Source organism: Pleurodeles waltl, chromosome 2_2 (assembly GCF_031143425.1).
Source record: "Pleurodeles waltl isolate 20211129_DDA chromosome 2_2, aPleWal1.hap1.20221129, whole genome shotgun sequence".
NCBI classification, from domain to species: domain Eukaryota; kingdom Metazoa; phylum Chordata; class Amphibia; order Caudata; family Salamandridae; genus Pleurodeles; species Pleurodeles waltl.
In genome coordinates, this window is record NC_090439.1 from 1,124,167,226 (window position 1) to 1,124,191,271 (window position 24,046).

The window sequence follows — 24,046 nt, forward strand, 5'->3', positions numbered from 1 at the left end:
TGGACTGAGTCACAGACCTTCCACGTGTGATCCTCAATATAGATTCTCAAGCATATGTTGTCAGGTAATGGTCAGGCACGGACCTGCAGGCAAGGAATATGTTAGCCACAAGGCATGTGCAGCAGACCTCTATACACATTACATGCATGTCCGATTGATATGAGATAGTTATAGTGGACTGATTGATTACATCCTACAGATGGGTGTTGTTTTTCTTTCTTCTGATCTATTTGTCTAACAGTGACAAGCAGAAAGAACATGTTCATTTTTTGCACTTCTTAGATAATTATAGCAAAGTTAGAAACTTTTCTACAAATTCCGAGCTACTGCAGCTTTTTTTTTTTTTAAATGATTTGTACTGAACTGTTTCTAATATCTTTTTCCAACAAATATCTAAAAGGTTTTTGATGTGTTTGATCTTTCACTAGAGTTTCTATTTGTATTCCTCATGCTTGTAAACACGCTGTCTCTTTCATATAAAAGAGCTACGAACCAAGGGTTCAATTGGTTTGTGGGAAATGTGATGGTGTACCATGTATTATCTGGAATAAAGTACCCCCTGGCGTACACAATAAGGATATTACAAGTCACCTCGGAGTTCCATAACCTTTCAAAGGAACTCCCTCTTCAGCCTTGTTCCTCTATATAGTCATGGAGCTCCTCGGTGACCTGCAATATCTTTAAAATGTACAACAGGGGATACTTTATCTCGTATATCGTAGTTGGAGGTGATGGATTGTTAGAGCTACTTGGTAGTAGGAGGGAGGACAGGTGTTTCTGGCCCAGGTAAGTTGTCGGTATGTGTCATAGTCAGCAGCTAGCTACAGCCGGTGATAGCCACGCATGTGCCGGTGGGAGGCTGTGGGTGACGCTGTTTGCCAGGACATGTAGTCTGGGGTGATAGTTTCACCTCCTTTATGAATTCCAAGCGATCCTGTGCGCTTTGCACATTGCTTGGCAAGGATGTAATGTCGGGAAATCTGCCGCACCCTCTCTTCCTCCCAAATTCCATCTAAAAGTCCTAAAACGCGTGCCATTCGCTCTGCGTTTTCCAGGCAGGAAGTGGTTAACCCCGGCGGTTCAGAGGTCGCAGTCATCTTGCATCCAGCGTGAAACAAATCGTGTTACTCGGCCCGAGCAAACTGAGGCTTGTTTGCCCAGAGGAAAGGCACCTCTCTCTCTCTCTGGCTGAACTCTGTCCCAGTGCGTGGGGACAGCTGGGGGGCGGCCGGGGACGCGTCCAGGGGGGCAGGCCACTGAGCGGGGAGATTCCATCCTGGGGGGTGGAACAGTCGAGAGCTGTGAATTTAGGATTACACTCTGGGGCGCAGCTTGGTCAGTAAGACTTGAGGGGGGGTATGTGAGCTGCAGATTTTCCAACAATCACGCTGGCATATAATGTTAAAATGCATTATATGGCACACAGAACACATTAGAGGGGCTTAAGGAACAGAGCAAAGGGAGAGGAGTGCGGATTGGTGGGGGAACTAAGAGAGAAAACACAATATTTTATTAAATAAACCACATTTTTTGAAGGCTTTCAAAACAGGGAGAGAGAGTGTGTGTTTTGCCTGTGTTTATGTAAAACTTCCTGGTGAAATCCGACAGACACCTCACTGTAGCTGACTGAAAGCACCCGAACCCAGCTATTTACCAGAAAATACATTTATTAGGGGGTGTAACACCCCAAACATTCCCCTGAAGATGCGCCCCTGACTACACTACCCTGTCTATTGAATTCAATTACTTCTGTCCCCGTTTATATTGACTCGTTGAAAAGTACCCTCATTCATGCAAGTTCATATATACATTTAGCCCTCTGCGTTTGTGAGTCACTATCTAAATTCTATAAATATACAACTAAATATAAATAAATATGTTGTTAGAGGTAAGTAACTGTTGATTTCCTCTCCATGGGTTTCTTCACCTGTTCTAAGCTGCTGGCACCAGACCTTGGTGACCTGGACAGCACGAACCTTTCAAGAGTTCTTCAAGCTGAGAAGAGTTCTTCAAGCTGAGAAGAGATCTTCAAGATGAGAAGAGATCTTCATCTTCAAGCTGAGAAGAGATCTTCAAGATGAGAAGAGATCTTCAACCTCAGAAGAGTTCTTCAAGCTGAGAAGAGTTCTTCTCCTGAAAGCTACATTACTTACCTTCAGTTTCTGTTTCCTGGTGTTTTAGTTCCTCCATTAATTAACAGACCTCTGATATTCATTGCCACCAAGCACTGTCCAGAAGTTTGTGAGCAAGGCTGTGTGAAATAATCCAGCCCTTGTTACTCTGAAGAGCAGATCCATGCCTGAAAGTGATTGTTATATGTAAATAACTTTCCTTTCCCACACCATAAGTTCCATTACCTGGTTTGAGCTCTTGGGTAGTGCGTGTGGTCAGACAGGTCCTTGACCTGAGTGAGACACACAATAGGAAATAATCAAGCGATACATATCGGAGAACAGCTCTGCCTGAGAGCTATTGCTACAGGGAAGTAACTGTCCCATCCCCATCCAAGGGTTCCTTACAATGTACAGCTCTGGAATGCCCCATGGCATCTTTGAGCCAGATACTGGTAACACTTAATAGCTGTGAATCTGCAAATAGATTCGCATGTATAGATTCGCATGAATACATTATTTACTTTCCTTTCCTTCTACATGGGCTCCTTTGCCTATTTCCTCTTCACCCGTCTTCTCTACGGTCAAGCAGGGCTTAAGACCTCAGAGAGCCAGAAAGCAACTATTCAAAAACTGTAACTCTGGGCACGGCCACGTGTACAAATTATTGCTACAACATGTAATGTCCCCTTTCTTTCCCCTGTCCCCCTCAAAGATTCCTTCACAACGTATAGCTCTTCAATATTTCTTGATGCCAGCGAGGAATGGGGATTTCAATGTCCCCAATGGTTTTGAATATTCAAAAGGCCTAAATCTGAGAAATGCCCCCAAGCCACCGTGTTCCTACACAAGATCTATTTAAGAATCAAAGTATTGCTACGCTTCTCATCACATCCCGAAGCCAGAAGAGACAAACTTCAAGAGCTATCAGTCCCAGAAATATCACATCACAGAAGATCTATACTTTAGAGGCAAGTGGCTTTCACTTCTCAGGAAATCGATTCCACCTCGGATTAGCAGCAATGAAGTATTTCCCAACCTAGAGCTGGGGAAGGTTAAACCCGAGATCCATCCTGACTGCTGGGCGTACCCAAGAAGACTGAATCAGGGAAGGTTCCTCAGGCAAGGCACATATTGTTCCAGGAAGGCAACTTTTCCCACATTAGTGTGCGACCCTTCTGTTTCAAAGCCTTGTATGGTCTGTTATTGGCCCTTGTGGAGGACAGTGTCCCATGTCTCCACCGACCAGCCGGCCATGTTGAAATGCTGCAGAACTAATGTTACAGGTAAATACCTATTTCTGGTCACTGTACCTAACACCACTCAGGGAAGCTAGAGGTACAAGTTCACCATGACATCCCACACCAGAAATGGCTGCTTTCAGGTGCTGCACCTTTTGTGATTTCCAAACATCATCTTGTGTCTCTTAGGATAAAAGACTCTCAACACAACACAGTTCTGGATGTCACCCTGAGTGATAGGGTAACTGGAGTCCTGCTATAAAAACTGCCCAGTAAATATAAAATATGTTTGTGCGGGTTAGCATCACCATCATATGTTTACCGCATAACATCTTCTGCCTGTGAGCACGGCAGCAACCCGAGCAAGTCACAACAAACACTTATGGCACATTTTTCTTTTCTGCTTCCTTGTTGCAAAGAGACACACCCAGGTGCCAAAAAGTGCAGGAATGAAGAACCCACAATAGAATTCGTTCTCCTATTCACCAGGTTCAGAAATAAGTGCACTCAGCTTTCATTGCTTTTGTTCCATCCCATGAGAGTGGAGAGGCCATTTTGTGAGATGTTTGGCACACAAGCAGGTGGAAGGCATGTATCACACCCCTGCCTTGCCATGCTCTCTGCCAGAGGAGCTGGACTAACATTTCTACAGAACATAGTAAGAAAAGATAGGAGACCCCCAGGTATTGTGGAGCCTGGAGTACCTCTGAGATTCTTGGTGAATTACATAAAAGTACAACATGTATTGTGCATGTAGGTGTACACCTGCAGGGGTAAGTCAGCTCCCCTCATGCACCAGCTGGCAGGGGAGGTGCCAGGCCTCTTGGCACTGCATGAAAAGACCTAGCCCGGGCTGTGTTTACACACCGAGCCCTGTCCACACCCTGGACATGGTCTTCTCATGCTTTTTGTGAACACAGAGGCACGCCTGCGTGGCCAAGGCCTCTGGTGCCCGACACTGTGGCTGCCCCAGCACCTGGGCACCTGGGGGCTGCCATCCCCTTCATCCTGCTGTGTGACCCCTGAACCTGCTGACCTGTCCTTGCTCAATGTGCCAACGATACAATGTAACACAGATACACAAACAGAACAACAAAAGGAATATAGTTTACAGAGTTCGTGAAAGAACTGCACATAGAAAAGGGTGGGAACAGTCAGTCACTCTAGTTTCTGAGGTAACACAATTTTTGTTTTTCTAATAACTTTGGCACTGTTTAAGGAATCTTCACAAATTTTTTAAAATTTGTACGCTACTCACATCAGCTGCTGTCTTGAAAGCTTCAGGGTGATTTGTCAGCCAGGTCCAAGAAAAAGAGGGGCTACCAAAACATGTTACCCCATTCAGTTTTCCATGGGTATTTTAGACACGACTGCAGCCTAAACCGCTAGACAGAATTACACCAAATTTGTCAGAAAGCTAGATCTTGGTCCAGAACTTGTGCTTTCTGTAATTTGGTATAAATATATTCAGTATTTTCGGAGATATTAAAGGAGAAAGAAATATAGATATCCAGCCGCAACCTGAAAGGAGGTGGTGATCCGCGGTGCTGCTGAGGGTGAGGGGTGGTCGGATGGTCCCCCACATTACATTTTGTTAGAGCCCAGGGGAAGTGGCAGTCCTCAGGGTGTTGGCCGGCCCAGGTGGCCCACTGCATTACATTTAATTTAAGCCCAGGGGAGGTGGTGGTCCCTGGGAGGCCCAGACGGCCCCCCTGCATTACATTTGATTGAAGCCCCGGGGAGGTGGTGGTCCCAGGGCTGCGGGACGGATGGTGGCCCCCGCATTAAATTTAATTTGAGCCCAGGGAAGTGGTGGTCCCTGGGTCTACAGGGGGACCAGGCAGCCCCTCCCCATTACATGTGGTAGAAGTCTCGGGAGGTGGCGGTTCCCAGGGATGCAGGGGGGGGGCATGCAGGCGGCCCCCGCATTACATTTAGTAGAGCCCTGGGGAGGTGGTGGTCCCTGGGGCTGTGGGGAGGGGCTGCCAGCCCCCGCAAACAACTAAATCTTTACCCCGGGGAGGTGGTGGTCCCTGTGGCTGCAGGGAGACTGGGCTGACCCCAACATGTCATTACTATTGTGCCCCGGGGAGGTGGCAGTCCTCAGGGCTGCAGCAGGGGCCGCTCGCCCCCAAATATTACTGAAATTTGGCCCTAGGAGATGGTGGTCACCGGGGTGTATGTGGGCCCCCCGCAATTAACTAAAGCATTTTGCCCAGAGGAGGTGGTAGTCCCCGGGGCATAGGGGGGGGTGCATGAACCCCCTGCATGCAATCTAATAATCGCCTCAGGGAGGTGGCAGTCCCAAGCCCAGGAGGGGAGCGCTGTGCACCTCTTTCCTTATTTTTTTTGCATGACCCCAGGACCTCGACCGGGAAGCTGACGTTTTTGTAAAAAAAAAAAACATCGGAAAAATCTGTGGCTCCAGATCTGCTGGTTTTCCGATGTTTTTAAAAAAACCTTAGGGTCCCCAACACTAAAGCCAAGGGGTCAGGGTGTCCCTACCCTGGCCCTTTTTCTCTTTTTAACTTTTTTTCTGCTGCTCGGCTGAAGCTGAGTCCCAAGTGGCTGCCAGCACTTCCTGCTTGAAGTGCTGGCAGCCAATCAGACATCAGCATGGGGAAAGTTGGAACCGCGGAGGATCCACGTCCCTATGTATCCGTATTTTTTAAACTCTTAATTTTTCCAAAACTACTGAACAAATTTACACCAAATCACAAAAAGCGTTCTTTTGGAACCAAGATGTAGCTTTCTGCACAATTTGGTGTAATTCCGTTCAGCTGTTCGTTCGGCCTGTAGTCGTGTTCAAAAATGTGAAAAATTCCATTGACATAGAATGGGGGAAAATTGTTTTGGAACCCCCATTTTTTTGATAGATCACCCCAAAACTTTCTAGATGTCAGCCGAACTGACCAAAGTATAAGTGTTGTAAATTTTGTGAAGATTCATCATGTGGCGCCAAAGTTATTGACAAAATAATAAACTGTCCGCCTACGGTAAAAATGGTTCTAACTATAACCACCTAGTGGCAACCACCAGTAGGATATATATATATATATATATATATATTCATATTCCGTCTGTGTAGCTGATCCGTCGCCATGCTCCAAAGCGAAGGGGGTGTCTCAGCTTGGCGCTGGAGTCAGCTACTCATTTTGAATACAATCAATTCTTTTCACCACACTGGAAGTGTCTCGGGTGCTGTATTTTATAATTTCTATTGCAGCCTTGAATAAGGAAACATAAGTGCCTCATCTAGCCCTAGTTTTGCCTCAAGGTTCCCCACTTGAGGCATGAGCCAAACCTGGCTTTGTGTTGGCTTGAAGTTGCCCCATGTGTAGTGGGAGGTGACCTTCCAGTCCTGTTATTTAATTATGACTGTGGCACTGGTGGTCTTGCTTTTAAAAATAAAACTACAAGATCCAGAATACAAAGAAAAAAGTATTAAAATGTGAGTGTGCATTCCCTCAAATCAGCACACTCGAGGATCTTTCTGCTGTGCACCTCTGGTAGGGATGGATTTCAATTATCCTTTTTGTCTTGTCATTTCCCATTGCATTATGAACTTGGTAGTTCATATGCTTTGCCATATGTTTGCCTTCAGTGGGAAAGGGCTTGGGTAGCCCTAATCCATTTTCATTATATCAGAGCTCTTCATTTTGGAATCCAAGGTGTCAGTCATTACAATTATTTTCAATTTGTCCTAAATTAGTCTTTTTAGCTGTTTCTTAGAAACAGTGTGACAGGAAGAAGGATGAATAAGTTTCATTTACTCATTTAGTTTCATATGTCTGTATATGTAGTAGGCTAGGCCGGGAGGCAGGGGATGCTTTAAGAGCTGTGAAATACACATTCTGGAGAGGATATGAATGATATGAATCAAAGGCTTTTCCTCTGCAACTTCAGAAAGTTGGTTAAAACGTTTTAATGTTTGTGAACTTCGCGAAGTTTGCTAAGTTAGACAAAAAGAAAAGCAGGGAACAACTTCCACTAAAAGTAGTTTTTTTAGAACATTCTTCAAAACAACTATGTTTCGGAGGAAAATTATCTTGGAAAGACAGTTTTTGCAAGATAGTTTTTTGTAGATTAAGTTTTTAAAGTCCACAGAATTTGCAAAAATGTGCAAAGTATGAAGTTCAACTCTGCTAAGTTTGGAGTTTGCCCATTCCTACTGTGGACCTCACAAGATCCCAGGTGAGAAAGAAGCAAAGAGAGAGGAGACCGACAAGTCAATGAAGACACTATGTAAGAATTACATGTCCAACTGTTTGTTCAATGCATTTGGTTTAGGGACTGAGCTAACATTGATTGTGAGTGAATTGCAAAGCTTGGGAGCATTAATTGAAAGGTGCCTTTCAAGGCGTCATTCCACATTTTCACTCTTTCCCTCCAGGCTATCTCCATGGTTGTGCCTGTTCATGTCTGAGAATATCCTGTCTCACCTGAAACAACCAGCATGTTATGCCTGGAGGATACTTACACCACCTCTAACCCAACCATCACCATGTCAAGCAGAACCCCCAGGGGTCTGGATGTTTTCAGTGAGTGTCTGGGAGTGAAATTATCAGATAAAGCCACCTTGTCTGGTCTGCGAGTGGAACAGCCGGGCAGTCCTTCAGTTTGGGAGGGGGAACGGCCAAGTAAGAGCCTGTCTGTCAGAGTCAGAGACTCTGAGCCCATTCACAGCTTGCTCACCCAGCTAAGAGAAAGGTCAGAGCTGGTGATGAGCAAGATGACCTGATACCCCTGCCCGCCTGGCCTCCAACCTGCTAATAACATGAGGTGAAATCATCCTGCCCAGTCTTGCACAGTATGCAGTGCACCAGCGTTCTGTCCATCCATCTTGTTCCCCTAGTTTTCGGGTCTGCACGCATGGGGAGTTTGTGCCAAAGAGCGACAAGTTAGGGCAGGTTGGAAAGTGAGCCATAAGACACGACTAGTGGGGAGCAGAAGGAAGCAACGTTTCTCGCAGGAGATCAGGCGTGGCAGTAACTGCAGAGAAGACCTGGAGAATGGAAAGAGGAAATACAAGCAGAGTAGAGGTGGGATGCTTGAAGGTGTGAAGGGGCCAGAGAAGAGATTCAGGGGAGATTATATAGAGTTGGGACTGAGAAATGACAAAGGAGTAAAAAAGTAATGTGATAAAAGGCAGAATGATATAAGCAGTGGAAAGTCTGACGCTGAATGGAACAGAAGAACAGATGCCTGATAGAGGAAGGAGAAAAGCAAGTGCACAGGAGCAATTTAGAAGAGATGTAAGCGGTTATAGGAAAGGGATACCCCAAAGGAGGAACTAAAGAAAGGAAGTGGAATAGCGAGAGGAGTTCATCAAAGTAGAAAGGAAAGAGAGGAACGGAGCAGACCCTATTACTACATAGCTCCCTTACCGTGGCCGGCTGATAGCACAAGGCATGCAGGAGGAAAATCTGGCACTGAGATGCCCAGTCTCATCCTTTACCTCTTGGCTGTCAAAAATGAGCCAAGTCAGGGAAGTCAGTTCTTCTGTTTATCAATACTTAGTTCTAATAGTATAATCATCCTCGAGTGCGAAACAAACCAAAAATAGTCACAGGGAGGCTTGACGTGAACGATAATTGTAGCTAGGCGTGCAGAAGAATAGCTTTTAAATGTCTTATGATTCAACCCTTTAGTCATCGCACTGGCCTAATGCTTGTGTTTAATGCTGGTGCTTAACAGCTATGTTTAGTACTAATGATTTTGTGATAATGTTTGGTGCTCATGCTAAGCACTGATGTTTAGTGTTGTGCTCAGTTTTGCTTCATAGTGTTTAGTGCTTATGTATATGCCTTATGCATAGCATCTGTGCTTGGTGATGATTGTTAGTTTTGATTGCACAAATGCGCACTGGTTTTGTTAGTGTTGATTCTTACTTAGGATGTATAGTGCCGATGTTTAGTTGTGATGTGTTGTGCTAATGCTTTGTTACATGCTGATGCTTAGTACTGATGTGCGTTACTGATGCTTAGTACTGATGTGCGTTGCTGATGCTTAGTACTGATGTGCATTGCTGATGCTTAGTGCTGATGTGCGTTGCTGATGCTTAGTGCTGATGTATAGTCTTGATGCTTAGTTGGGACATGTTGTGTTACTGTTGACTTGCTTTGTGCAGTGTTGATGCTTTGCGTTGTCTGATTGTTCTAATGTTGGTTTTAGTGTTGAGTTGTTAGTATTCATTATGTTTAACACACATGCGTAGCTGTGATGTTTTGTGCTAATGCTGTCTTGCTTTGTTTGATGCTGATGCTTAGCCCTAGTGTTTGATGCTGATGCTTAGCATTGAAGTTTGGTGCTGATGATTAGCTCTGGTGTTTGATGTGGATGCTTAGCATTGATGTTTGGTGGGTGCTGATGCCTAGCACTAGTGTTTGATGCTGATGCGTAGCACTGATATTTGGTGCTGATGCTGAGCCTTGGTGTTTGGGGCTGGTGCTTAGCATTGATATTTGGTGCTGATGCTGAGCCTTGGTGTTTGGGGCTGGTGCTTAGCATTGATATTTGGTGCTGCTACTTAGCATTGATGTTTGGTGCTGATGGTTAGCCCTGGTGTTTGATGTGGATGCTTAGCGCTGATGTTTGGTGGGTGCTGATGCCTAGCACTATTTGATGCTGATGCATAGCACTGATATTTGGTGCTGATGCTGAGCCTTGGTGCTTGGGGCTGGTGCTTAGCACTGATGTTTGGCACTGATGCTTAACACTAACGTTTAGTGCTGATGCTTAGCACTGATGTTTGGCACTGATGCTTAGCACTAACGTTTAGTGCTGATGCTTAGCACTGATGTTTGGTGCTGATGCTTAGCCTTGGTGTTTGGTGCTGATGCTTAGCACTGATGTGTGGTGCTGGTGCTTTGCACTGATGTTTGGTGCTGGTGCTTAGCACTGATGTTTCGTGGGTGCTGATGCTCAGCACTGGTGTTCGATGCTTGGCACTGGTGTTTAGTGCTGATGCTTAGCACTGATGTTTGGTGCTGATGCTTAGTTTTGGTGTTTGGTGCTGATGCTTAGCCTTGGTGTTTGGTGCTGATGCTTAGCACTGATGTGTGGTGCTGGTGCTTTGCACTGATGTGTGGTGCTGGTGCTTTGCACTGATGTGTGGTGCTGGTGCTTTGCACTGATGCGTGGTGCTGGTGCTTTGCACTGATGTTTGGTGCTGGTGCTTAGCACTGATGTTCGGTGCTGATGCTCAGCACTGGTGTTCAATGCTGATGCTTGGCACTGGTGTTTGGTGCTGATTCTTAGCACTGGTGTTTGATGCTGATGCTTTGCGCTGATGCTCAGCACTGGTGTTTTGTCCTGATTCTTTGCACAGATGTTCAGTGCTGATTGTTAGCCCTAGTGTTTGGTATTGATGCTTAGCGCTGATGTTTGGTGCTGATTCTTAGCGCTGATGTTTGGTGCTGATTCTTAGCACTGGTGTTTGATGCTGATGCTTAGCGCTGATGCTCAGCACTGGTGTTTGGTCCTGATTCTTAGCACAGATGTTCGGTGCTGATTCTCAGCCCTAGTGTTTGGTATTGATGCTTAGAGCTGATGTTTGGTGCTGATTCTTAGCGCTGATGTTTGATGCTGATTCTTTGTACTGATGTTTGGTGATTATGCTGAGCGCTGATGATTGGTACTGATGCTCAGTTCTGGTGTTTGGTGCTGATTCTTTGTACTGATGTTTGGTGATGATGCTTAGCGCTGATGCTCGGTATTGATGCTCAGTTCTGGTGTTTGGTGCTGATTCTTAGCCCGAGTGTTTGGTATTGATGCTTAGCGCTGATGTTTGGTGATGATGCTTAGCGCTGATGTTTGGTGCTGATGCTCAGTTCTGGTGTTTGGTGCTGATTCTTTGTACTGATGTTTGGTGATGATGCTTAGCGCTGATGCTCGGTACTGATGCTCAGTTCTGGTGTTTGGTGCTGATGCTTAGCACTGGTGTTTGGTGCTGATTCTTAGCGCTGATGTTTGGTGCTGATGCTTAGCCTTGGTGTTTGGTGCTGATTCTTACCCCTGATGTTTGGTGCTGATGCTTAGCACTGGTGTTTGGTGCTGATGACAGCAGCCACTGCCTTGGATGGTTCTTTCACCTCAGTTTTGGTGCCACACTCCACGACACCTTAAACTACCATCTCCTACGCACTCTCCAGCCCTTTGCCTCACCTTTTCGTTGTGGCTTCTCTTGTCTTGTGATCGACAGATGGAATCACTGGGTGCCACCTCCAGGCTTCTTGGCGCTTGATGAGATGATGTACCTGGTGCTGCGCCGCAATCAAAGGAGCTCCCCTGCAGACTCGGAAGGCACCGAGAACTTCGAGGGCGGGTTTCTGGAAATGGAAAAGACAGGAGGGGAGGCCAATTAATTAACCGAATAACTCATTTTATGACGTGGCCTAAAGCACAAACACATGGGCCTGATTTAGATAATTCACTGTAAAGGACCCTTCCCAATCCATTCTTGGTGCTGGTGATCGGGTGCACTGATCTCTCTGATGTGAAGTCAGGGCCCTGTCAGTTGGGCTTCCGTTTTCAGCAGGGAAATATTTAGACTTCAAAAACATGGCCGTGGCATAATATGACTTTTTAATATTTAGTCTGAAATTTTTTTAATGCTTTGCACACTGCACAAAATGTTGCCTGTGTGAGTAAACAGTCTTGTCAAAAAGTTCTTATTTCTTTCAAAACCTTTTTTCTGCCACCTAATTTTCTCCTGAGAAATTGTTTTTTGTTAAGTTTTCCCGCAAAACCTCCTTTTGCAGCATATCTTTCTCACGATATAAACTTTGCAAAGTTTACTAAATCTGAAATTTTGGAAAAAATAAAAAAAGATTCCAGAGGTGTACACAGGAAAAACTTTGAAACACAAACCTGTTAAGTTAACGGGAGTTCTAGACCTGAGAGGAAGAAAGTGCCTGTTTCTGGCGCGGTAAACAAACTCCCCTGAGTGTGTAAGTGTGCACCTCGGATTTCAGGGGTGTGGTTCACACTCTGACGTACTGCACCAGCCCCCACGTAACGCATTTTGGTCCACGCAGTTGGGATCACTCACAATTCATTTTTTTTGCTGTTCGGTTTACTCACAATTCAATTGTTTTAGCATTTAGGTACTTTCTGAGTCAGTCTTGGAATCCCCTGACACGTGTTTCGTGGTTTTGCCATTCACCATAAAAGAATATCTATTCCTTCCGTAGGGGGTTCTTATGTGACTGCAGTGAAGACAAAGCGTGTCCCCCCTCCGGTGCATGACGGTAGATGCAGTCCAGTGTAATCACATTTAATGTATGCTGTCCTTCAGTTTATTCACATGTCCCTGCCCCCCGGGAGATGTGCTTGGATTGGCCATGCACTGAAAGAAGAAACCCGAGGCCCAGATTTATACTTTTTCACGCAAAACTGCGCTAATGCAGTTTTGCGTGAAAAAGTTTACCACCAAGTGCAGTGCCACTTTTCCTGCGCCCCTTAGCACCCTCCTATCGCCCCCATGTGTGCACGTATTTAAAATACAGTGCACCACAGCGCAGGGAAGGGGGCAATAGCATCATTTTTCATGACACTATTGATGTACTCTGCAGGAGCCATAATATTGGCGCCACTCCTGCAGAGTACATTTGGCCCCATTCTAAAGAATGGAAGCCCCCTTTTAATGCCTGCTCTTGAGCAGGCGTTAAAAGTGCCATAGAAATTGGCGTAAGGAAATCTCATAGATTGGGGAACGCCCCTTTGCATACATTATGCCTGGTACCCCTGGCAACCTGAGACTGGTGCAGCTTTCCAAGCCTCCGACAGCCAAAAGTAGTAAACTTCCATTCAACAAGTACTTCTATGGGTGCAGATTAGCTATTTCTTTAGTAAGCCTGTCACTATATATTTAAGTTCCTGATCCAAACAAATGGACAAGTTAAAACCTCTTAGTGAAATCAGGATGACCAGAAAAACCAACACAGACATAGCAGATACGACTCAGAGATTCCCAGACCCAACTAGGAATCCAATAACGCATTTATTTGGGGAGTGTCACACCCCAAGCACCCCCTCTGACACTAGCCTCTGCCCTTAATGTGCTGAATGCTTCTGTGGCATGCTGGTCTGTGGAATCTGTCAGCAGCCCACCTCCAGCTAAAACACCCAACTGCAGCAAAATCAAACAGGGAGAAAGAAAACACAGATGGGCCCGCCAGCCCAGATACCACCCACCCACAGAGCTCAGTGTTTTCACCACCCTGAGGCATTGACACAGAGCATTCTGCGTGTTTTCATGGGGAGGGGACAGCCTGGGTGTATCCAAAATATGTTTGGGATTCCTGCAGTGACCCACGCAGGTGTGGCTGAATACGACAGTGCAGTTATTTGACACAGGCAGGGCAGTAACTCTACACAAAGGCCCACACATGGGAACCCAAGAGGTGACTAAAGGGGAAGAATCTGCTCTTGAGGGTGTGAGGGGAAGTTTAAACTCCAAAATGTGCATTACTATCCCAAAACAACTATGCAAAAAAAACTAAAAGGTTGTGCATGGTCAAAAATGTTATCAGTCGTAAAGGTGGTTAGTTTCTGTAAGTCATATTAGAATAAAAAACATTTTCTTTTTAGAACGAAGACCCTCATCCACCCTTATGTGGCATGCTTCATCACTGGGTCCCTCCGCTGACTGAGAGTCACTTCCTTCTGCAAGCAAGCTGCCGGAGAAGGGAGGAGCTCTTAGCAGTGTTTTGTAAAACAGAGGCAGTACCTATCACTTTGAGAGCTGGGTATGGATGGGGTGCGCTGAGTGTGCATTGATTGTGGGGAAAGGGTATAAAACTACCTTACGGTGGACTGATAGAGAGTTTTATTACATGTCCCCATTAGGCAGATTAGAACTCATAGTGGAGTGAATAACTTTAATCAAATTAAGGAACCAGGTGAACACGTTTCGGCCCACTTTTTGATTCTATCAAGTGGTTCTGGGCATTCGTCAGGACACATGTATAGGTAGTCACCCTGCTGGATAAAAGCAAATAAACAAAAAAATAGTTTATACTTATGATGTCAAAGACAATGGCCCACAATTGTGTGGTATCGATCCACCATCATCATCACCTCTAAAAAGAGTTACAGAACAAAAGAAAAAAAATAATCTCATAATTCAGAAGATAACTCTGCATAGGACTAGTAGTTCACAAATAGAGTCCCACAGGGGACTAAAGAGTCCAGAGTATCCCCCTCACTTATTCATTCCTTCTCATTGCATTCCCTCGAGGCCTGCAGGTCGCCCACACCAACCTTGAGTTAATTTTACTACCAGTTAGGTACTAAGGGCCACCCTCCACCCATCTACCCACACTGAGCCTCTTCAAAAGACTCAAACATGGACGCAGAAACTCGGGGTACGGGGCACCAAACTCTGGAACGCATAAGTCTCCAGCTTTGCTACATTTCAACTCCCTTCAGTTCAGACCAACTCTTGAATACTGAGCAGTCAGCAGAACCACAGACCTCTCCGAGGTGCGTGTCACTAGTCACAGACCTCTCCAACGTGTGTTTAATGAGACACAGACCTCTCCGAGGTGTGTGTCACTAGTCACAGACCTCTCCGAGCTGTGTGCCACTAGTCACAGACCTCTCCCTCGTGTCACTAGACACAAACCTCTCCAAGGTGTGTGTCATAATACAGACCTCTCTGAGGTGTGTTTAATGAGATACAGACCTCTCCGAGCTGTGTGCCACTAGACACAGACCTCTCCCGCGTGTCACTAGACACAGACCTCTCCGAGGTGCGTGTCACTAGGCACAGACCTCTCCAAGATGTGTGTCACAGATACAGACCTCTCCGAGGTGTGTTTAATGAGATACAGACCTCTCCAAGCTGTGTGCTACTAGACACAGACCTCTCCCGCGTGTCACTAGGCACAGACCTCTCCGAGGTGCGTGTCACTAGGCACAGACCTCTCCAAGGTGTGTGTCACAGATACAGACCTCTCCGAGGTGTGTTTAATGAGATACAGACCTCTCCAATGTGTGTGTCACTAGTCACAGACCTCTCCGAGGTGTGTGCCCCTAGTCACAGACCTCTCCGAGGTGTGTGCCACTAGACACAGACCTCTCCAGCGTGTCACTAGGCACAGACCTCTCCGAGGTGTGTGCCACTAGACACAGACCTCTCCAACGTGTGTTTAATGAGACACAGACCTCTCCGAGGTGTGTGTCACAGATACAGACCTCTCCGAGGTGTGTCACAGATACAGACCTCTCCGAGGTGTGTGTCACAGATACAGACCTCTCCGAGGTGTGTGCCGCTAGACACAGACCTCTCCAACGTGTGTTTAATGAGACACAGACCTCTCCGAGGTGTGTGTCACAGATACAGACCTCTCCGAGGTGTGTCACAGACACAGACCTCTCCGAGGTGTGTCACAGATACAGACCTCTCCGAGGTGTGTGTCACAGATACAGACCTCTCCGAGGAGGGTGCCACTAGTCACAGACCTCTCCGAGGTGTGTGCCACTAGACACAGACCTCTCCAGCGTGTCACTAGGCACAGACCTCTCCGAGGTGTGTGTCACTAGACACAGACCTCTCCAGCGTGTCTTTAATGAGACACAGACCTCTCCTTGGTGTGTGTCACAGACACAGACCTCTCCGAGGTGTGTGTCACAGATACAGACCTCTCCTTGGTGTGTGTCACAGATACAGACCTCTCCGAGGTGTGTGCCACTAGACACAGACCTCTCCAAATCTCCAACGTGTGTAATATAATAGCACAGACCACTGCGTGGTGTGTCGCAGAAGAATGCCGTTTTCAGACAAGTCCCCACAACCGGCTGCACACCCTCCTCAGACTTCCTGTAATTCTGTTTAGTGTGTATTTCTTTGGAAGCGCTGCGTAAAGGCCACGATGTTACGTGGTGCTATATAACACCACGGAATAATGAAATACGTCAGTCCATTTAATTAAGTCGTCGCCTATTGTCTTCCGATCTGTTTCCTTGGCTTCCACCACAGTGGTTAAATCTAGTCTGCTAACTTGTCCTAATGTAACCTCTGCTTGTTTTGCATTCGGTACCAGCTTTCAGAGCCCTGGTCATGGCTGCCAAGTGGCATACCCTGCCAGTCCCAGCTTTTGCTTACACAAGCTAAAAAAGTGGTGAGGGAATGCCTGAATTCATGTCAACCAACGGTACTTACTCGGACTGCACTCCAGTCCTCTTTTTTGTCCACAATCCACTCCATGTTTTTTTTTACCCCTATCCCCCTTTAGAGAGCCCATCAGTTTATGCAACTGAACCTTGGCCCTGCTCCTTTCCAACTGTCCACCTGGAACCGTCAGGAAAGATGCTTCTGATGGTAATACAGGCAACCTTCAGTGAGGTGCGGGGTGAGTCCAACGGCCTCGCTTTCAGCCAACTGCACCAAGCATGCTGGATTTGAAATCTATTATTATAATTATAAAGGTGGAACTCAGAGTCCTGGGGGCATATTTATACTCCGTTTGCGCCGGAATTGCGTGGTTTTTTTTGACGCAATTTCGACGCAAAACTAACTCCATATTTATACTTTGGCGTTAGACGCGTCTAGCGCCAAAGTCCATGGAGTTTGCGTCCTTTTTTAGCGTGGACACCTACTTTGCGTTAATGAGATGCAAGGTAGGCGTTCACGTCTAAAAAATCGACTCCGAGGCATGTGCGTCGGATTTATACTCCCGGGCAAAATTCACACCCGGGAGTGGGCGGGTCAAAAAAAATGACGTACGGCCGCTTTTGCGCCGTTTTTTAGCGCCTGCAAAAGGCAGGCGTTAAGGGACCTGTGGGCTCGGAAGGAGCCCAGAGGTGCCCTCCCATGCCCCCAGGGACACCCCCTGTCACCCTTGCCCACCCCAGGAGGACACCCAAGGCTGGAGGGACCCATCCCAGGGACATTAAGGTAAGTTCAGGTAAGTGTTTTTTTTTTGTTTTTTTTTGTGGCATAGGGGGGCCTGATTTGTGCCCCCCTACATGCCACTATACTATGCCCAATGACCATGCCCAGGGGACAGAAGTCCCCTGGGCATGGCCATTGGGCATGGGGGTTGGGAGTGAAAAAAAATGGCACAAATCGGGTTGAGGCGAAAAAATTGCCTCAACCTGACTTGCCCCATTTCTTGACGCCCAAGCCCCATATCCCCCTACGCCGGCGCTGCCTGGTGTACGTCGTTTTTTTCCACGCACACCAGGCAGCGCCGGCGGTTAACGCTGGCTAACGTCATTGATTAAATACGGCGCCCGCATGGCGCTTCAGAATGGCGTTAGCCAGCGCTAATTTTTTTGACGCAAAACTGCGTTAGCGCAGTTTTGCGTCAAAAAGTATAAATATGGCCCCTGATGTTTCCCAGGGCCATGAGTGAATAACTCGAAAAAGCCCAAGTTTTGCTTTTAATTCTGCAACTTGTCCTGATTATACCGTTATAAAATCAGGACTACCAGCCCCAGAATGCAAAGCAAACATATTGGCTGGGTAGGTTTATCGTGGAAGGCCTGAGAAGCTTGAGAGCACTGGAGACTACAAATCCCAGAGAGCAAAGCGCTATTGGATAAAGTTCAGCACTGGGTGAAAGTGTCCCTCCTGGCATTGGGCCACATGGCACCTAAGCCTGATACGGTATGTGGCGCGCATGCGACTTTAAAAGTACTACACAGCTGAGTAACAATAAACCGCTGTTGTACAGCGCCACAAAACCTGTAAGTGAGTGAGCACTTTACAACACGCGTGGAGTTACAGTATTTTAACAAAAAATCTACATGGTGATGATTTAGAGCAAATCTGCTCTGAAATAGTCATCTTTGCTGCAAACCATTAGCTTCCCAAAAATTAGGGCTAGCATATGACGCTATGTTAGAGAGTTCAATTTACAAAACAGTGCTTTCTGGGAGATGTAGTCTTGGTTCAGTTCATTTAAGCCCCAACACCTGAAAACAAAGGTTTGAAAAAAAAAAACATTTTATGGCTGGAGACATTGTGGCCTAGTGCCATGAAGCCATCTGGTAACCGTACGCTGGCCATCTCCTTGAAAAAGACACACTGAATCTAAAAAAAACGCTTGTTTCTTTTTATGGTATTTTCAGGATGTTTAAAGAACACGGAAAGCACCTGTGCACCCTCGGGTTTATACAGAGTCAAGCAACACAGATAACAGCGCCGAAGTCAGGCACATTTACTTTAAACGGTGAAAAACACAATAAATTAAACAATTCACCACTATCTCCTCGAAATACTTTTTCCAAACCTGAGGCCAGATTTACAAGACCCTAGCGCCTCCTTAAGCCACATTAGCGTCATTTTTTTACGTTGCTGTGGCTCAAGGAAGCAATTTTTGCCACGCCACATTTACAAATGCATTGCACTACTATGCAACCCCTTGCGCCCCATTATGCCTGCGCCAGGCATAATGTGTGCAAAGGGGGTGTTCCGGGGTTAGGAAGCCCGCAAAAATGGCGCAGTGAAATTTACAAGATTTCACTGCTCCTTTTTTTGCGTCATTTTTAAAGCCTGCTCAATGGAGGTGTTAAAGTGACACACGCATTTTAATCAAAGGGCCTCCTTTGTTATCTTGTACAGAAACGAATGGCACTGCAGATAGGTTCATCAAGAAGGTTGTTTAATGTGTTCGCTTTCGTATATCTTCAAATGAGAGTACAGCCGACACGTGTTTCGTCAATAAGACTTCCTCAAGGTCAATTCCATAATCCTAAGCGCCCAGTCAATGCACTTCAATGTAGGTTTCCTATGTCCTCCAAATAAATTATGGTGCCAAATACACATCGAATGCAAAGCATGTAGTATGCAGTGAGAAGCCGACCTTGATAAGTCGAGAGCGTCCGTTATTAGTATTTGTAACCCGAGGTTACAATACCATTTTAACAATCTCGGGTTACAAATACTAATAACGGCTTTTCCCCTGGATTCGCAAATCTGAAGATGGAATCACAGGTCTGGATCCGAGGAGGATCTGCATCCCTATATATCGGATTAGCACCAAATCACAAAAAGCGTGATCTGCGGAAGAGAATCTAGCTTTGTGCCAAATTTGGTGTAATTCCATTCAGCGGTTCGGACTGTAGGCGTGTCTAAATGGCCTATGAAAAAATGAACGTGGAAAAAGTGTTTTGGGACCCCCCCCCTTTTTCTCGGCCCTCGCTAGATGGATCACCATGAAACTTTTTAGACAGAAGCTGAATTTAGCAAAGTATACATTTTGAAAATTATTGGCAAAACAAAAAATGCTTTTTCTATAGAAACTAGGTCCCAACTATAACTACCTAGTGGCGACCGCTATATATATATATATATATATATATATATATATATATATATATATATATATATATATATATCCACTCCAAAATAAATTCAAACTCTGGCACTCCATGCAAATTACTGGCCTTTGTTTATTCCAAAAATTCCATTGAACCAAACATAGGGTGACACGTTTCAACCATCACGGTCTTCTTCCTTGGCCCTTCTTACAAACATACAACAAAAGATGTGGCCCCTCCTACTTTCTATATATCCACTAGTCCATAAACATAGAAAAAGTTCTTTTTTTTGTAACTATAACAAAATTCATGATTATAATATTATATTTTTAGATATCCGTCACACATAACCTAACCCATTTGAGTAATACTAATATGTAATAAACAGTATTACAAATAATTGGATGAACCACTCTATAAACCAATAAATCATCAAATTAGAATTAATTTAGGCCTTTTAAAATAAAAAAATAACCTAATCTGAAACTGTTACAATTTTCACATGCCTTTATACCATCTTACTAACCAATGTGAATAAAAAGTTCAGGGGCGAAAGCGGAGAAACAAAAGACCAGGAGAGGGGGTAGGTCAACAAGAAAGCAAAAAGTTGGCTGGCAAAAATGTACGACAGAACAGGAGGAAGAAATAATGAAGGATAGAGAGTTGACAGTAGTCAACATTTCATCTCATACTTTATCACAGGATGAACAATCGGTATTGGAATTCGGGTTATCGTTCTGCCCGACAGCCAACTTCAATTATATAAAAACACGAATTTATATTTTTCATCTAATAAGAAAATTGAAGTTAATGGAAATCTTTGCACAACAGAAGGATGGAACCGTAATACATACAATAGAAGTGGACATTTCAGAGGTTGCTCTGGTACTAACGATCAGTGATATAGAAGGTTTAGCTGCCCTACGAGAATTGGAAATAGGAGAGAGGACATGGGCAACAGATATTGAATTATTAGATGATGTAGACTTACAAACAGACTGTGCCAGTGGTAGTAGTTTTAAAGCTAAATCGAGATGTAATCCAGTTTTACCGCATGATAACATCAACGCTTTTCATGAAGCAGTGACCTTCGAGTTGTTTAAATTGTGGAAGAGGACAAAGGATGTTTTTGCACAAAATTTAACAGCAGGCCAACCAACTGCATTAGCATCCCTTAAAAAAGCAACCTCATTTGTTATAAAACCAGCGGATCAGGGGGGCAATGTAGTGTTGTGGGACGCTACCAAATATCAACAGGAAGCTAAGAGACAATTGCTCAATCCAGGCTGTTATGAGGTATCTACAATGTTAGGTTACCGACATTCTATAAATAGGTTCCATGATTTGCTCTTTGAAGGAGTCAGCAGAGGTCTGCTTTTAGATGATGAGTACAAGTTTTTACTGGTACGGAAACCAGTAGCACCTTGCTTCTATTTGTTACCTAAGATTCACAAGGATATTGAAAACCCTCCAGGTCGACCCATAATGTCAGCAAGAGGTAGCTTATTGGAGAAGGCTTCCATTTATTTAGATTACTTTTTGAGTTCATATGTATTTAATTTAAATTCATATTGCAGAGATACTACAGATTTTCTGACAAAAATACAGGACATTCCTTGGCAAACTAATTATATCATGGTAACTATAGATGTAGTATCGTTATATACCTGTATCCCACATGAGAAGGGAATGCAGGCATGTCGACACTTTTTCAGGGATAAACCGATTAGATTTTTGGAACACTCTGAACTGCTTCTGAGTATGTTAAGGTTTTGTCTGGAAAACAATTTCTTTATATATGAGGATCAATGGTATAGACAAACAACTGGGACGGCGATGGGAAGCTGCTTTGCTCCCAGTTATGCCTGTCTATTTATGGGGTGGTGGGAAACACAATTGGTGATGTCAGATGAAAATGTGAAATGGTTCCAACATATTATTTTTTGGACACGATATATTGATGATATATTTATGATATGGGAAGGTCCAGAATCAATATTATATGATTTCCTGAATTCGTTACCAAACAAGGATCTGAATTTGCATTTTTCGTACAAAACACATAAACAGGTGATGGAATTTTTAGATGTAGAGGTTAGTGTAGAGAATGGTACGCTTCACTCTAAACTGTTCAGAAAAAGTACATCTGGGAATAGTATTCTACACGCCTCAAGTCACCACCCACCCAATGTCAAATGGAGTATACCCTATGGGGAATTGTTAAGAGCCAAGAGAAACTGTAGTACCCCACAAAGTTTTGAAAGAGAATAATTGACAATGATACAGAGATTTAGATCCAGAGGATATCCACATAAAATAGTGAAGAATGCATGCCGTAAGACAGAAGAATTTCAAAGGGCCGAATTATTGGTTCCAAGAAAGAGAGGAAAGGGCATCAATACCCCGAGATTTGTGACAATATTTAATGCATATTCTTCAGAAGTTAAAAAGATCCTTATGAAATATTGGCACCTCATTAAGGCTGACAGAATAATTGGTCAGCTAGTCAGTCCTACTCCAATGATAACTTACAAAAGAAGCAGCTCTCTGAGAGATATTCTCGTACATAGTTATATAAGGAAGACAAAAGGAACCTTCTTAGATAAACATCAAGGTTTCTATAAATGTGCCAAGTGCAAAGCGTGCAGATATAGTTCAAATCGTAAGCAATATGAGCTACCTACGGGTAGGAGAGTAAATATAAATAAATATATAAATTGCAGCTCAGACTTCCCTATTTATATAATAGAATGTCCATATGGATTGCAGTATGTTGGAATCACAATCTTTCCTCTGAAAAAACGTATCCTTGAGCACTGGAGAGCAATATTGAATAAAGATGCTGCTTATCCAGTAGCGCGACACTGCAATCTGAAGCATGAGGGCAAAGTAGAAAAGATGAAATTCTTTGGTATTGACAGGGTTCTGGGTACTCCAAGAGGAGGGGACAGAGAAAAACAATTAAGGAGATTGGAGTCAGAATACATTATTCAGCTGAATAGCCGCCATCCTTGGGGATTGAACAAGGATGAAGAACTTTTTATTCACATTGGTTAGTCAGATGGTATAAAGGCATGTGAAAATTGTAACAGTTTCAGATTAGGTTATTTTTTATTTTAAAAGGCCTAAATTAATTCTAATTTGATGATTTATTGGTTTATAGAGTGGCTCATCCAATTATTTGTAATACTGTTTATTACATATTAGTATTACTCAAATGGGTTAGGTTATGTGTGATGGATATCTAAAAATATAATATTATAATCATGAATTTTGTTATAGTTACAAAAAACAAAAAAAATGATTTTTTTCTATGTTTATGGACTAGTGGATATATAGAAAGTAGGAGGGGCCACATCTTTTGTTGTATGTTTGTAAAAAGGGCCAAGGAAGAAGACCGTGATGGTTGAAACGTGTCGCCCTATGTTTGGTTCAATGGAATTTTTGGAATAAACAAAGGCCAGTAATTTGCATGGAGTGCCAGAGTTTTAATTTCTTTTGGAGTGGATATGAAATGGGTCCTGTGCCCATTTACTGAGCACCAACCTCGATAGTCAAGCGCTGGAAGAAACACAGGACTGTTCTTTTGTGATATATATATATATATATATATATATAGAGAGAGAGAGAGAGAGAGAGAGAGAGAGAGAGAGAGAGAGAGAGAGAGAGAGAGAGAGAGATGTATATATACTAGACATTGGCACAGGTTCCATGAGCCTAGTAATGAAAATATTTCAATTTTAGGCATTGACAGGGTTCCCCTGAATCCAAGAAGAGGGGACAGAGAACGCACCTTGAGACAGCTGGAATCAGAGTACATAATCAGACTTGGCAGTAAACATCCTGGCGGCCTCAGCATGGAGAAGGAACTAAATGTCCATATAGGTTGACTTGAATGGTCTTTGGATTGATGCTCAAATGTTTTCATAATATATGTTTCATATGCCTATTATCTTATAGACACCCTGATTGTACAATTTTGTCTGGGTAATTGAACTATTCATTGTTATTGGCAATAATTAATGTTAGTGTCCATCTTGAATATTAAGAAGTTGTTTGGCATTTGATTTCAACAGAGATTTGCTTCTCAAAAAAGTTTTTAGTATTGGGGTCTTGGTGCCACAAAGATGAATTTTCAATGTTTTTTCTGATTACTGCTCAAGTAATTTACCTTAGATCGCTGGACTTATGAAATTTTGATTACATTCCTTTTCCCGTCGGTTTTCCACAATTTACTTATCATACTAATTTCTTTTATGTGTTTCTTCTGCCACTTGGTATTGTTTATGAATATGACACATATGCATTTTGTGTTATGAATAACTTTTAATTGTACATTATATTGATATTTTTGTCACAGTAAATATATTATGAATTTTCACGCGTGGAAGTATGGATAGCAATTTAGTATTTTTTCTATGT

General features: G+C 44.1%; 1 protein-coding gene across 1 annotated transcript in view; it reads right to left on the reverse strand.

Annotated features, from left to right (window-relative positions):
- EPPK1 (epiplakin 1) overlaps positions 1-24,046 on the reverse strand; it is a 130,945-nt gene that overhangs the window by 76,479 nt on the left and 30,420 nt on the right. Inside the window, exon 2 of the mRNA XM_069220970.1 lies at positions 11,519-11,682. The gene's annotated coding sequence lies outside the window, so the exon portion shown is untranslated. The remainder of the gene's footprint in view (positions 1-11,518; positions 11,683-24,046) is intronic.